The sequence below is a fragment of the Acinonyx jubatus genome, chromosome D1 (genome assembly GCF_027475565.1).
Source record: "Acinonyx jubatus isolate Ajub_Pintada_27869175 chromosome D1, VMU_Ajub_asm_v1.0, whole genome shotgun sequence".
NCBI classification, from domain to species: domain Eukaryota; kingdom Metazoa; phylum Chordata; class Mammalia; order Carnivora; family Felidae; genus Acinonyx; species Acinonyx jubatus.
Window position 1 is genome coordinate 14,207,050 of NC_069390.1, and position 15,267 is coordinate 14,222,316.

The following is a 15,267-nucleotide window of genomic DNA, read 5'->3' on the forward strand; positions in this document are numbered from 1 at the left end:
TTGTGTGTGTGTGTGTTTGTGTGTGTGTGTGTGTGTATGTGTGTTCACCATACCTTCTTTACCCATTAATTAGTTGATGGACATTTGGGCTCTTTCTATAATTTGCTTATTATTGATGCTGCTGCTATAAACATTGGGGTCATATAGCCCTTTGAATCAGTATTTTTGTATCTTTTGGGTAAATACTTAGTAGTGCATTTGCTGGGTCATAGAGTATTTTTATTTTTAACTTTTTTGAAGAATTTCCATACTGTTTTCCACAGCAGCTGCACCAGTTTGCATTCCCACCAGCAGTGTAAAAGGGATTGCTTTTCTTCACATCCTCACCAACATCTGCTGTTTCCTGTGTTCATTTTAGCCAACTTGACAGGTTCATTTTAGCACCTGACAGGTGCTATCTCCTTGCGGTTTTGATTTGTGTCTCCCTGAGGATGAGTAATGTTGAGAATCTTTTCATGTGTCTGTTACTCATCTGGATGTCTTCTTTAGAAAAATGTTGTCTATATGTCTTCTGCCCATTTCTTAACTGATTTATTTATTTTTTTGGGTTCTGAGTTTGGTAAGTTCTTTATAGATTTTAGATACTAATCCCATGTAAACTTTCAGAAAGCAAGAGAAAACTATACAATGTTACATGTCAATTGTATCTCAGTAAAACTAGGAAATCATACCCTCATTGAAATACATAAATGAAAACACACACACATAATACACACATACATATAAACATTTTAATGAGATTATTTTACGTAGGTTTAATTTTATTTTCTTAGTGGATAATTTTTCCCCTCCTTACTTCATTCCACACATCCATCTCAAGTATGCTACATCTTTTTTTTCTTATTTTCTCATCATGGTCATTCATTAGTGACTATATGATCATCATTTGCTTTCCAGAAAATAGTGTATAATACTGTATAATTCATTGCATGTTAAATTTCCCAATTAACTGTAGTCTTTTGCAAATCCTTCTACACCAATACAAAGGGCACCAATGTATTCCTTTTAATGATTTTATAATGTTGTTAATATATTTATTCCCCTATTTGTGAACATCTCTTTGTTTCTAGTTTTGACTACTATTAACTTCATTAAAATAATTACATTTGTAAAAGTATACACCGCTTGAAATCTGGTCCCAGAATGACAATTATTTTTTCCATACTGTATTCATCAAAGCAGTCAAAGTCCAGCCCAATTTAATAGGAAGGGGTAAAGATATCATGTGTCCATGATATCAAACGTCAAAGAATTTGAAATCATCTTTAATTAAACACAACTACCATCAATCAGTTGTAGAACCTTGAAAATTCTCATTTTCTCATTTTTTATTAGTTTTTCATATATTCAAATTAAATACATAAGTGTGTGTGAATGAATTTTTCTTATACTTGCAAGTACACACAGAACAAAATGAACTAATTGAAAAGATAGTTGAGGGGCACCTGGGTGGCTCAGTTGGTTGGGTGTCTGACTTCAGCTCAGGTCATGATCTCACGGTTCATGAGTTTGAGTCATGCATCAGGATCTGTGCTTACAGCTCATACCCTGGAGCCTGCTTCAGATTCTGTGTCTCCCCCTCTCTCTGCCCCTCCCCTGCTCATGCTCTATCTCTCAAAAATAAATAAACAATTTTTTTAAAGGAGGGCACTGGTGATGAGCACTGGGTGTTTTATGTAATTGATGAATCACTGGATTCTACTCCTGAAACCAATACTGCATTGTATGTTAACCAACTAGAATTTAAAAGAAAATTTGAAAATAAAAAAGAAACAAATAGAACCTTGTTTTTTCTTAAACCTTTTTCATGCACACATGTACTTATGATCTATGTTAACTGAAACAGTCCAAAAGAGTCTCTTTATTCCAACTATTTATCACCCACCAGCCTATCCGCTTAAAATACTTAAGAACAAAGTTTCAGTTTGTACAAGTGCTGGTGCTAGGGCTGCAGGATATACATAAATTAGCTGATTGCAGTTGTTATTATGAAAGAGCTTATAAGGTAGTCAAAGATACATATCTGAATAAAATAAAGATAGTGCAAGAAACACTAGTCTATGTATAGTGGATGTGATGGTCATAAAATACTTTTTAAGTGTATATATGTTATAGACTCTAAGTCTAAAGTTCTTTCTTGGCCAGTAAGAAAGCAGATGCAGGATTAAAATGCAAGAGATGGCCAATGTCCAGAAAAAGACAAGATCCCCGAATAAAGGCTCTTGTCCTGTTTTTATTAGGATCAGCAGGCTTATAAACATGGTGATGGACGTGCACAAAGAGACAATGAAACTGTGAACATTAACTCATGGATGTGAAGGAAAGGGGGGTCTTGAAGACATTCGGGGTTAGGGGTTTGGGTTAATACAAAACAAAATCCTGGCACTGGCAGCCGGGCAGAAGGTTGTTTACAGCAGACATGAGGCACCACCTCTGTTTATCTTAGCCAGCCTAAGGGATGAGACAGATAGAGTGAGTAACTTCAGGGTCAACAAGGCACCTTTTCTTTTGCTAATCAGCTCCACTCTGGGCAGCTTCACATGCAGCGCAGCAGCAGTCTATAGCCCTATTTACCTGTTTACCTAACTTGGTCCTTCCCTCCTGTGAAAGCAATTTTCTGCTATACTACTAAGTTGGGGGACACTTTTGCCCTGACTACCTAATCTTGCTTACCTCATATACCATTGTATTGGGGGCCTTTGCCCCCCTTCACTATTCTGGAAACCTTTGTCCCCCCCAACTCTATTCTGGGGCCTTCGCTCCCCTTCTTTATCCTTATTCCCCTAATCTTGTTTACCTAAACTTGGGTGTGAGCATCCTATGGCTTTGTAAATCTTTGTGCCTTTTTAACGCATTGGTACAAGCCCAGGGAATTCCTAAACTTGTTCCTCACATATTTACTTATTTTGAAAGAGAGAGTGCAAACAGCAGGGGAAGGGCACAGAGAAAGGGAAAGAGAGAGAATCCCAAGCAGGCTCCACACCAGCAGCATGGAGGCCAATATGGGGCTTGAACCCATGAATCATGTAATCATGACCTCAGCCAAAACCAGGAGTCAGACACTTAACTGACTGACGCACCCAGACACCCTTAGTCATAAAGTAATTCAAACTTATTAATTTAGTATATATTTAATGGAATAGATAGTAACTAACAAAGTAATTAAGTAGGAGGCCTATTTGAGTTTCATTAGAAGTCCGATCTGATTGGAGGAAGATGGTATAGACTCAAGGTAACAACAAATCATACTATAAAAATCATTTTACTTTCCTAACGATGACCCATTTGGTGCAAGAGCGAAGAATTTAAATTCAGCCTTTGTGGAAATTGTTGCAACATTCACGGGAGAAAATACAGAACTAGATATCTAATTGGATGCTTCTGTATAATATAGAAGCATGAGCACAGAGGCCTGAGATATTTAAATCCCAAATGACACTGAGTAAAAATAAAATACAATCTGTCTGCAGCATTCAGCTATCAGGGGCCAGCACAGAAAGGCTTGCCCATCACAGGTAGTTTCTGAGTCGCTAAATTTAAATAATCAACAAAAAAAAAGTTTATATTTGGAAAAATGAGGAATCAAATATTTTTAAAAGTGTAAATGATTATTTTACTCATTTCCTTTGGTTAATAATCTGCAATCAAATGGCAAAAAAAAAAGAGGTATTTCTCATTTAAGTAGGGTGAATCCATTCATTTTGAGTAGCAAATAAACAGTTTTACTTATTTGTATCCTAATCAAAATTTATATAGATAGATAGATATGAGGTTTTTTACTCACTGTGAAAGGGTATATGCAAACTTAAGATTTTTTTCTACTTTTTTTTACCAGTAATAGTTGAGATATCACTACACAAATACTAATTTGTGTAAATTGAACCCATATGAACCACATATGATATTTACTGAAATCTAAAAGACAATCAGTTATCATCCATATTTCAGTTTTCATATATCAGTAGAAAGACGGGTACGTGCATACACACTCACACACATACACGGAAGCCTATAAATCAAAGGTATGTTTATTACTCTTGTTTTCCTCTTTATTTTTAACAAACAAGTCAGTTTTAAAATCCAGAGATGTAAATTTATGTGTTAAATTCTGCTGTATCCACCTGTTTTTAATATTCTTTTTTTACTGGTCAAGATAAATGTCTTTTGGCATGAGACCACTCTTGCATGTAAGTAATATAAACGTGGCAAAGTAGTAATATATAACTAGAGAAAGGCTTATTAAGATATATCTAATGTCTCAGTAAATACTAAAAACAATGTGGGTGGAAATAGTCACAAACATGTTGTTCATTATTCTTAGATCAGAGATACATTCATTGTTTCAAACTTAATAAGTCTTAAATAAATCATGGTTTCTTTTTTCTAAATGTTTATTATTTATTTTGAGAGACAGAGAATGCGCACAGGCTCGTGAGTGGGTGAGGGGCAGAGAGAGAAAGTGAAAGAGAGAAATCCAAGCAATCTCCACTCTCTCCCTATAGAGCCCAACTCTGTGCTCAATCTCAAGACCATGAGATCATGACCTGAGCCAAAATCAAGAGTCCTATGCTCAACCCACTTAGCCACCTAGATGTCCCAAACAAATTATGATTCTTAGAGAATTCAATAAATGTAATCATTTTATGGTCAATTAGGTATTTGTTTTTTTTTATTTTTTAATATATATATATATATATATTTTTATTTTTGAGAGACAGAGTGTGATTAGGGGAAGGGCAGAAAAAAGAGGGAGACACAGAATCCAAAGCAGAATCCAGGCTCTGAGCTGTCAACACAAAGCCCGATGTGAGACTCAAACTCACAAACTTTGAGACCATGAACTGAGCCAAAGTCAGGCACTTAACTGACTGAGCCACCCAGGCACCCCAATGAGATATTTATTTTTAAAACACAAGAATTCATATTCCAACTTTGTTTTTAATTGAAGTGTTACTTGTGTATTATATTTGATCTGTAATGACTGACTATTGACTTAAAGCAATGAAAGTGCACATAAATGATATATCTTATGGACGATACCTAAATTTACAATCAAACTTTCTCTAAATTCTATATCCAAACACTTTAACTTCTGCCAGCAACATAACCATGAAACTTGTTGGGACTACTGTCTCAAGATTAAGACCGTAAAAAACATAATGTGTTGAAATAAATCCTTTGTGATTTACAGATGGTATTTTTCTGAGTGTTAAAACTTTTTTTTTGAGTGTTTATTTTTCTGAGTGTTAAAATTGAGAGTTAAACCTGTGTTCTACCATTTCTTGATCATTTCTGTAGCATTTTGGAAGAATAAAGAAGAATGGATGGAAAAAAATTGCTCTTCTGTGAATGAATTCCTTCTCCTGGGAATTAGCAATAACCCTGGAATTAAAGTGACCCTATTTATCACATTTCTAGTTGCTTATCTCATCATTCTGGTTGCAATCCTTGGGATGATCATTTTAATCAGAATGGATTACCAGGTTCACACACCAGTGTATTTCTTCCTCAGCCACCTCTCCTTCTGTTATTCTACAGCAATTGGACCCCAGATGCTGGTAGGCCTCACTGCAAAGAACAAGTCAATTCCCTTCTATGGCTGTGCTCTGCAATTCTGGATCTTCTGCACCTTTGTAGAATCTGAGTGTCTACGGTTGGCAGTGATGGCCTTTGATCGCTACAATGTCATTAGCAACCCCTTGCTCTACACGGCCAACACATCCAGCAGAGTGTGCTTTCTGCTTATGGCTGGGTTTACATGATGGGAATTGTAGATGCTTCTGTAAATACAATATTAATATTTCACTTATGTTTCTGTCAGTCAAATGTGATCAACAACTTCTTCTGTGATGTCCCACCTCTCCTTTTGTTATCTTGCTCAGATACACAAGTTAATGAGTTAGTGATATTCACCATTTTTGGCTTCATTGAGCTGATTACCCTTTCAGGGCTCTTTGTGTCTTACTGTTAGATCATCCTGGCAGTGATAAAGATCCGCTCTGCTGAGGGGAGATTCAAAGCTTTCTCCACCTGCGCCTCCCACTTAACTGCTGTTGCAACTTTCCAGGGGACCCTGCTCTTTATGTATTTCCGGCCAAGTTCTTCCTACTCTTCCTACTCTGATCAAGACAAAATGACCTCCTTGTTTTATACCCTTGTGATTCCCATGTTAAATCCTATGATTTACAGCCTCCAGAACAAAGATGTGAACAAAGCTCTGAAAAAAAATTAAAAATAGACGGTGGTTTCATTGAAAACTTATATGTATGCATTTTTTTTTCTCACAATCTTACACTATAAATCATGGAAATCAGAATTGTTTTGGCTATAATCGTGTGATTCAATAAGTATTTATAACATGTACCAGCCATGCCAAAATGTGTCATTCCCTAAATACTCCAGGCTTCATTTTATACCTTGAATTTATGTTGGTACTCCTTATTTGTGTGAAATTTTCAGATTCCGAGTTTGCCAAATTTTTGTCTTCAGTCTTTCATTTGTGTATGAATTTAATTTTCTAAATGCTATTGAGTATTTTCTAAGTACCTTTATGTGCTTTGAATTTCATGGTGAATCCAGCAGTTTATTTACTAATAAATCTCATTGCCTAATGGAAGTTACAATTTTAATTAACACTCAGATTATTTAGAAAACCATAATTACCCATAATGTAAAAAAAAGAAAGAAAGAAATGCTAAACACTATAAAACCAAAGTACATTTTTCAAATACAGTGAAGGAAATTGTTGTTTGAGATGACTTCAAATCCACTTGTTTATGACAAAATAAAATTGTTTTTGAGAGTAAAGTTGTTTTGATATAAAGATATCAAAAGGATATAAGGATGAAATAGGTTTTTCAGGATTTTGTTATCTCATATGTTTTTACTGATAATAACTCAGTAGCTCAGCTGATGAAGGGCTCCCCTGGGAGCTTATTAATAAACACACATGAAGAATCAACTATGGCAAAGGAGTACTTAGACTCTAAATATTGATTCTTGTGAGGACCACCTAAGAGTGTTCTGTCTGAGCAAGGCTACAATATATATCTCTGTGTGTATTGCAGCATTATTTACAATAACCAAGGCATGCAAGCAAGCTGGTGTCCATTAATAAATGAACGGATATAGAAGGTGTGGTGTATATATACAATGAAATATTATTCAGCTGTAAACTAGAATGAGATCTTGCCACCTGCAGTAACATGGACAGACATAGAGGACGTTATGCTAAGTGAGGTCACTCAGACAGGGAAAGACAAATACCGTATGATTTCATGTATATATGGAATCTCAAAAAACAAGTGAATAAACAGGCAATCAAAAGGCAGAAAAAAAACTCATAAATACAGAGTTTTGTTGTTTGCCAGAGGGGAAGTGGGGGCGGGGGAGGTGTGCAAAATTGGTGAAGGGGATTAAGAGGTGCACACTTGCAGTTATAAATAAGTCACAGGGAGGAAAAAATACAGCGTAGGTGATATAGCCATTCATATTGTAGTAACGGTATCGGCAACAGATGATGACTACACTTAGTGCGAGCACTGAGTAATGCACAGAGTAGTCACATAACTGCTGCACACCTGAGCCTGATATAACATTGCACATCAACTATACTCAATAGTAATTTTTTAATTAAATTTAATTAAAATAATATCTCTCCAATGACCTCGGGTCAATAAGCTCCTGCCTGGTAATGGTGACTCTTCCACTGGCGGTGGCAAAAGCCAATAGCCAGGTAGCAGCAGCCTGTGCAGAAAATCATCCTGCCCATGATGCTCATGATGAGTGATTCTGTCATTCCCTAGCAACGTGCTCTAGCAACAGGGGACTGTTACTTTTGCACTGGCAACCGGACGTCAGCTCAGGATTGGCTGAATCGTCTCTCCTGAGTACCAGCTCCCCTAAAGGTGCACTTCGACTAAATTTGAACTCCATTCCTTTCATCTTTCCCTGCCTGGAGCACTAGTGTGATTAATCTATCATTCACTGGAGTATATTATCCTTTATTGGCTTATTTGGAGACATTATCGTGTATGCTATTGCCTAGTGAAACTCCCACCGTGAACCTACATTAAATACATTGCTGGCAAAGACAAACCAGTCTCTGAGCATTAATTTGCTTCCCAAAGCGAAACAGAAGTTGAAAAGTAATTCTTGCAAATTCAGACAATTAGTCTGGGATCTAAAAGATAAGTAGGAATTCGCTGAGAGATGCACTAGGTAGAGAAAGAATTCTATGCAGATAGATCAGCAACTAGAGGGTCCCCAGGGGGACAGGACCACATCATTTCTGTGGAATTTAAAGAAAACCAGTAAGGCTGGGCTGTAGTGCTACCATTCACAACTCAGTCACTTCCTCTAGGGGCTTTTCTTCCCTCTAGCACTCGCTAAGCTTGGGTCCCACACCACCCTGAGCCTGGGAACTTTGTTGAATCTACTCTGTTTCCTAAATCGTTACCTTCAAGGTGGGGTAATGAATACTCAGAGTTTAAGGACTGGGTATTTTCATCTCTTTACTCAAGCCCCGCTATAGCATCTGGGTAAAGAAAAAATGAAAAAACATTCAATAACAATTAACTTTTTGGATGTTTATTCATGGGAAGTAAAAGAAAAAATTGCTGAGGTCAAGTATGTGCCTTAAGTACGTTTTTGTATCATATATGTAAGCACGTAAAGTAGTTGTGGATGCTAAACGTAAGGGAAGCTTAAAGGCATATAAGTTACTTGGGAAAATAATTAAACCAAAGAACTCTCATCTGGGCGTTCACAAGGATTTGACAACTTAATTTGGTTCTGCTCCAGTTTGTGCATGATCACATTGAGACAGGGAATTGGAAGAGACCCCGTGAGAGAAAAAGCTGCTTCTTTTCCGGCTTCCATTCTTGCGAGCACCTGCACCCCACCCCATCGACACATGCCTTGTAATGTAAATAACATATGTCCTCCTTGTAAGGGGCAAAGATATAATGATATCTTTGGAGGCTTCCAGCATAGTAGATTATATCTAAGGAAAGACTGAGCAGAGCCATCATATGCCTACTCCAGGCCACTGCAGTTCTCTTGAGACCAAGATGCCTGGTTTCAGGGAATGAGTGATTTCTGAAAAAAACCTGGACCCTCATCCAGAAGGCATCCAGAAGCCTGAGAAGACACGTGCAGCAGACCACAACTGCCAATAAAAACTCCAGACCCAAGCGAAGATGAGACTCTCTCTTTTCCTTTCCAAGTGCCCTGGGTGTTCCATTGGTATCTATATATATATCTTCAATAAACTCTGCTTTCACTTCCTGCTGGCTCAGGTTTGATTGCTTTTCTATGTAAAGCCAAGGACCCTCTTAGCTGATCTCCTGGGACTCCCTTCTGGTTCTGGATGTGACCTGCCTGTACCAAAATCACTGAAGTATCACATTTAGTAAGCAGGGACAAGGGCATGCACTTGAAGGACCAGATGAGAATCAGGGCACTCTTAAATGTCTGCTACAATTACATAAACTAAAAGTCACTCAATGGCTAGGACTACCTAGGTACCATTGTAGAAAGCTTTGGTGAAAACACTTCAGATTTCCAGTAAAAACCAAGTAGGACAATGAGGCTCCTCTCTTGTCCAGGGTGATATTCTTTCTGACATTCTGAGACATGGTATAGGAAGGTATAGAGGTAAAAAAAAATACATAACTAAATAAAACAAGGGGGGGGATGCTTCCTTTAGTCAAAATATCTCCTCAATTAGACAATGCTATTCAGACATTTTACCTATCAGTTAGGTTCTTTCATGAAATACAGCATGGCAGGAGTGTAATTTAATCAGAACAAAGCCCAGGCACAGATGGGTGTCAATCTTAGAAGCACAAAGATGCCATCTACCAACACATTGCCCCTTCATAGGACAACTGTAATGTATTTAAGCTCAGATTTGATCTACATATTGGCTCCTATAAGCCAATCTAAGTCTGATGTGTGAACTAAAAAGAAGGAGATGTAGGGCACCTGAGTGGCTCAGTTGGTTAAGAATCTGACTTCGGCTCAGGTCATTATCTCACAGTTTGTGAGTTTGAGCCCCTCATCGGGTTCTCTGCTGTCGGTGTAGAGCCCCGTTCAGATCCTCTGTGTCCCTCTCTCTCTGCTGCTTCCCTGTGTATATTCTCTGTCTTTCTCAATAATAAAATAAACATTAAAAAAAGAAGCAGACGTTAATTCCATTAAATGAGGCACTGTAAGCTCAATAAACGAGTGTCTAAAAATAGAATCAACTGATCTATAAAATTTGCAAAATCCCTGTGCCTAAATCTGTGAGAGTGGGAGACGTGTAACTGCTTCACGGAAACTGGGGAATTCAAGAGTGAACGAGGGCTAATAGGCTGCCAAAGATTTCTGTCTTGATTGTCCACAGAAAATCAGAGAAAGTTAGCATCAAATATTTTATGTTAACTTCTGTAATCCAATCCTCACCATTTCCTTTACCATCTATATCTGTAACTCACATACTTCTCAGAGCATACCCGCCACCTGTTGGCAGGAAATGTAACTGTCCCAGTAAGACATTATCAATGTCTGCATGTGATGAGCCAATAACACATGTCCATTCCTTCATCTCAGTTCCTTATTTCTACACAGACACTGGCATCTTTAAGCATAAGCAGATTAATGTGTATGTGTAATTACACAAGCAATTATTTCTATGTTGTGAAAAGCTTGGCAAAATTTGCTAAATGCTGTACTGCTTCTCACTACTTTGCTAAGTGCCTTTAGAGGCAGCAAATTTAACCTAGTTTGATATCCTCCCTAGAAAAATGCTATGAACCGGAGAAGCAGCAACAACGTTGGGTCTGACTCTATTCCCAACTCACTATAATTGTGACCTTTAACAAATCACGTTTCCTCGTAGGATCTCAGCACCACCCTGTCAAAAGAAGAGTTTCAACTGGATAATCTTTATTGTGTGTTCCAGGTGCCACATTCTCCATCTATATTGATTTGATTCTATCAATGAATAATGCACAAGCCTACTTCTATCTGTGGGAAGATTAAAAAAAGAATAACAGACGGGTGGCAATATATTCATACCAAAGGACTACATTACATCACTGGGTCAATTTGACCCAAAATAAGGGTGGTAATAAGGACAGACAGCATGAGTTACAGAAACCCCAATACCATTAAGCTGTGGACTCATTTAACTTTCCTTCTGTTCTGGCATTTTGACTTTAAGAGACACTTAATAATAGCAGATGCCCAACTTTATTAGTCATCAGGAAACCACATATTCTACCTAATGGCTAATATTAAAATGACAGACAGCATTAAGTGTTGGTGAGGATGTGGAACAGCCAGACGACTCACACACTGAAAGTGTGATAGTGGAAATATGGATTGGCATGCTTCTTTAGAAAACCATATGATGATATTTATTAAATCTAAATTTTATACAGACGTGTGTGCACACATTTCCAAATCCTGGTCTTATATGCCTGGTCTTATATATGTCCCAAAGGGAGTACAAAAATGTTCAAAAAACATTTTGTGTATTGGTAAAAAGAAAACAACTCAATTGCCTATCAACATTAAAGTAGATAAATAATGGTATTTCTGTACAAAGAATACTATTCAATAATGGGAATAAACGTACTGCAACTGAGGAAATATCATGAATGGATTGCCCAAGTATGTTGTTCAATGAAGCAACACATATTGTAAGCATCGGCATAAGTGTGATTCAAAAATATACTAACCTGATATATCGTGATAAAAGTCAAGAAAATATTTACTCCTTGGGCTAAGTGAATAAAAACTTAGGAGGGAGCATGTAGAAGTCTTTGTTGATTCTGGTTTTGTTCCCATTCTTGGTCTGGGTCCTGGTTGTACAGGTGTTTGTTGTTGTTGTTGTTGTTTTAATTCATCTAACAGTATGTTTATTATTTAAGCATTCTCCATATGTATATTCCACATCAAAAAGACTTTCCAAGGGTGCCTGTGTGGCTCCGTCTGTTAAGCGTCTGACTTCAGCTCAGGTCATGATCTCACACTCTGTGAGTTAGAGCCCTGCGTAGGGCTTGAAAGGAACAATCCAAATGACAGCCCTGCCTTAGTTTAAAGCTAGGTTCTCTTTTCTGCTTATTATGGATCTTTGATAAGAAATACAATTGCTGAGAAGTCTGTTTTGCTTGCTGTTTGCTACGAGCATTGTGAGGCCTTTCCTGAATGTAACCCGCTGTGTAGTAGAATGGGTTGTAAACCTTCCTAAATGTAGTCTGATATGTAATGGAATGAGTGATTGTACATAAACTAACCGGCATCTCTCGCTTCTGTAAACCCGCTTGCTTAGCACATTCCTCACCTACCCTACCCTCTTCCCCCTTCCCCCTTCTTCCTCCCGCCACAAGTAAGGGACAAAGCCTTCCCGCCAAAGGACAGACAAAGGACGCCCAATCAGAGAACAACAAATGTCCTTACTTTAAAATCAACTAATCAGGCCCCTCATAATTTGAAACCTCCCCTGTGCTATTTGTCTCTGTCTATAAAAACGCTGTACCAACCCTGATCGAGGCCTCTTGCGTCACCGGCGACGAGTGCGCAGAGGACCAGGTTGGAACCTGCAATAAACGACCCTTGCCGCTTGGCTTTGACTTACGACTCTGGTGGACTTTTGTGGGAGGTTTCGGAACTTCGGGCATTACAGGGCTCTGCACTATCAGCTCAGGTCAGAGCCTGGAGCCTGCTTCCAATTCTGTGTCTCCTTCTCTCTGCTCCTCTCCTACTCTCTCTCTCTCAAAAATAAATAAACATTAAAAAAATTTACAAAAAAAAAAAAAAGACTTTCCAAAAGCAAGGCCTATTCACCTTTAGATTGTAAGAAATTGCAGAATGTTATTATAAAGTTTTATCCCTAGAAATGCTTTATACACAATAAATCTGGTCTGTTTTTAAAAATGAATGGAAAAACTCTCAGAAGATATTTCAGTAAATAATTATATCTTTTGTTGTTGAAAAAAAGCAAAAATGTCTTATTCAATCCATAAGCACTCGGAATCCTGTTTAAAGCAACAAAGGGACTTAGTAAACCTGGTTTTCTCAGCTGCCATTATCATGCATAAAACTTTTTCATAGTGACACATGACTCAGGGCCATTCAACTATTTTCTTTTTTATCTTATCTTATCTTATCTTATCTTATCTCATTTACATTTATTTACTTATTTTGAGAGAGAGAGAGAGAGAGAGAGAGAGAGAGAATCCTAAGCAGGCTCCATATTGCCATTGCAGAGCCCAAAACAGGGCTCAAGACCAGGAACCATGAGATCATGACCTGAGCTGAAGTCGCACACTTAACCAACTGAGCCTCCCAGGCCCCCAGGGCCATACAACTATTTTGTAAAGACAGGACTTTTTAAGTAGACAGCTGCCTTTATAGGATTACATATAGAAGCTCAGTGGCATCAGGGAAGTCATGTAGACACAGATTTTTTTTCCCATTTGCTTGTGTCTCATGTCTTAAATTCCAACTGCCAATTTTTCGTAATGTGAGAAAGCCAACTTCAATTAAAAACAAATCCCTTTAGGATGGTAATCATCAAATTTGTAATAATAATATAATCACTAAGGCTCAGATTTTAATGGAAAACTTTGGAAGGAAGTTAGACTAACTGGTCCACAGGGGCAGTCAAGTTGAAGAAGGTAAATTTAGGTTCTATCTACACTGAGTGCAACCTGAAGAAATTTGTTTTCCCTGGAGACAGAGAAGCATCTGATGAGAAAATGAGTTTGGAAAAAAAAAAAAAGTTCTCGGGTAACACCAATTATTAATTGAACACACAGATTTGGCATTCACTGGATTTTTTTAAAGAAAGAAATTAACTGCAATAAGGCAAAATATAGAGCAAGAATGCATTATTTAAGTTATAACCAAAAGTACTCTTTAACAACACATAAGCATCTGTACTGACCAGCATCCTGCAATAACTCATCTATTATAAAATGTCCCTCAGGACAGGGCCAATACAGAGTGTTCCCCAAGATTGCCTGTTTGCACAACCTCAGGAGAATCATTTTATTTATTTTCTTGGCTCCTTAGATTTGTGAAATGCAGTGTTTATTTGACACATTTATATATTGGAGTTATTACCACCATAGCATTTATAACACCTGCATCCCATCATGTAATTTTTTTTTTGTAGTGAGGACATTTAAAATCTACTCTCATAGCAACTTCGAAGTATCTAATACAATATTGTAACTATAATCACAATGTTGTTCATTAGATCTTCAGAATGTATTCATCTTATAACTTCAAGTCTGTACTCTTTGACCAACATCTCCCAATTCCCATACCCCCATTGCCCCTGGTAAATATCATTCTACACTCTACAAGTCTCTGTGAGTTTGGCTTTTTTAGATTAGACTCATAAATCATACCATACAGTGTCTGTCTTTTTCTGTCTGGCTCATCTCACTTAGCATAATGCCTTGAAGTTCATTACCCTGTAGTCAAAAAACTATTAAGGGCAAGGTCTTTGAGTCTTAAAAATATAATGTTTATGAAATTCCAGAACGTTACTGATTATTTCTGGATCCCACTTTCAGTATATGTATAATGAGGTTGTTAAAGACAGCTCAGGAAACACAAGATAATGCTAGAAATATACAATGATATATATGGATAAGCTAAATAATATAGGAAAACCACAAATAATTTGGTAAGATCTCCATACCTTTTCCATTACAAATTGAGTGCTAAAAAAAGTACATTTCTAGAAGAGAAAGTTGAGATGTTTTATAGGGCAGAATAATGGGAACACAGGTTTTAACTCCCTGTCCCAGCGAAGAAGTCCAAAGAACATTCAGGGACCAACATGGTTGACCAAGATACAGGAAGGTGGAGCATTACATTTGTATCTGTACCAGTGGGATTTGGGTAGGCACAAATTTCTCATCTCCGTTTCTCTCAATTCTCAAAGAACTGCCATGAATAATGGCACACAAAACTTATTTTTCAATAAACAGAAGTTGGCTTTGTTTCAAAAGCATTATCCCAACACATTTTTTAAATAAAAAATCATCCTTGTACAGGTGAGTTATGTACATAGAAAGGTTGTTTATTACTCCTCTGTGTTGAACATCCACCAGCCTAACAACAGGAAAATATTCAATACCCCACATTCAGTGGGCTCATTAGTCATGCATATCCTATGCTAAAGGTTGTAGGAATGTGAAAAGACGTATGTATAAATAGATAAAGCACATAACTTGATGAAGAATGTACTAGGTGTAGTAG

General features: G+C 37.4%; 1 pseudogene; it reads left to right on the top strand.

Moving 5' to 3' along the window:
* The first annotated feature begins 5,324 nt into the window (after positions 1-5,324).
* LOC106986262 (olfactory receptor-like protein OLF2) lies at positions 5,325-6,254 on the top strand (annotated as a pseudogene).
* Positions 6,255-15,267: the final 9,013 nt, after the last annotated feature.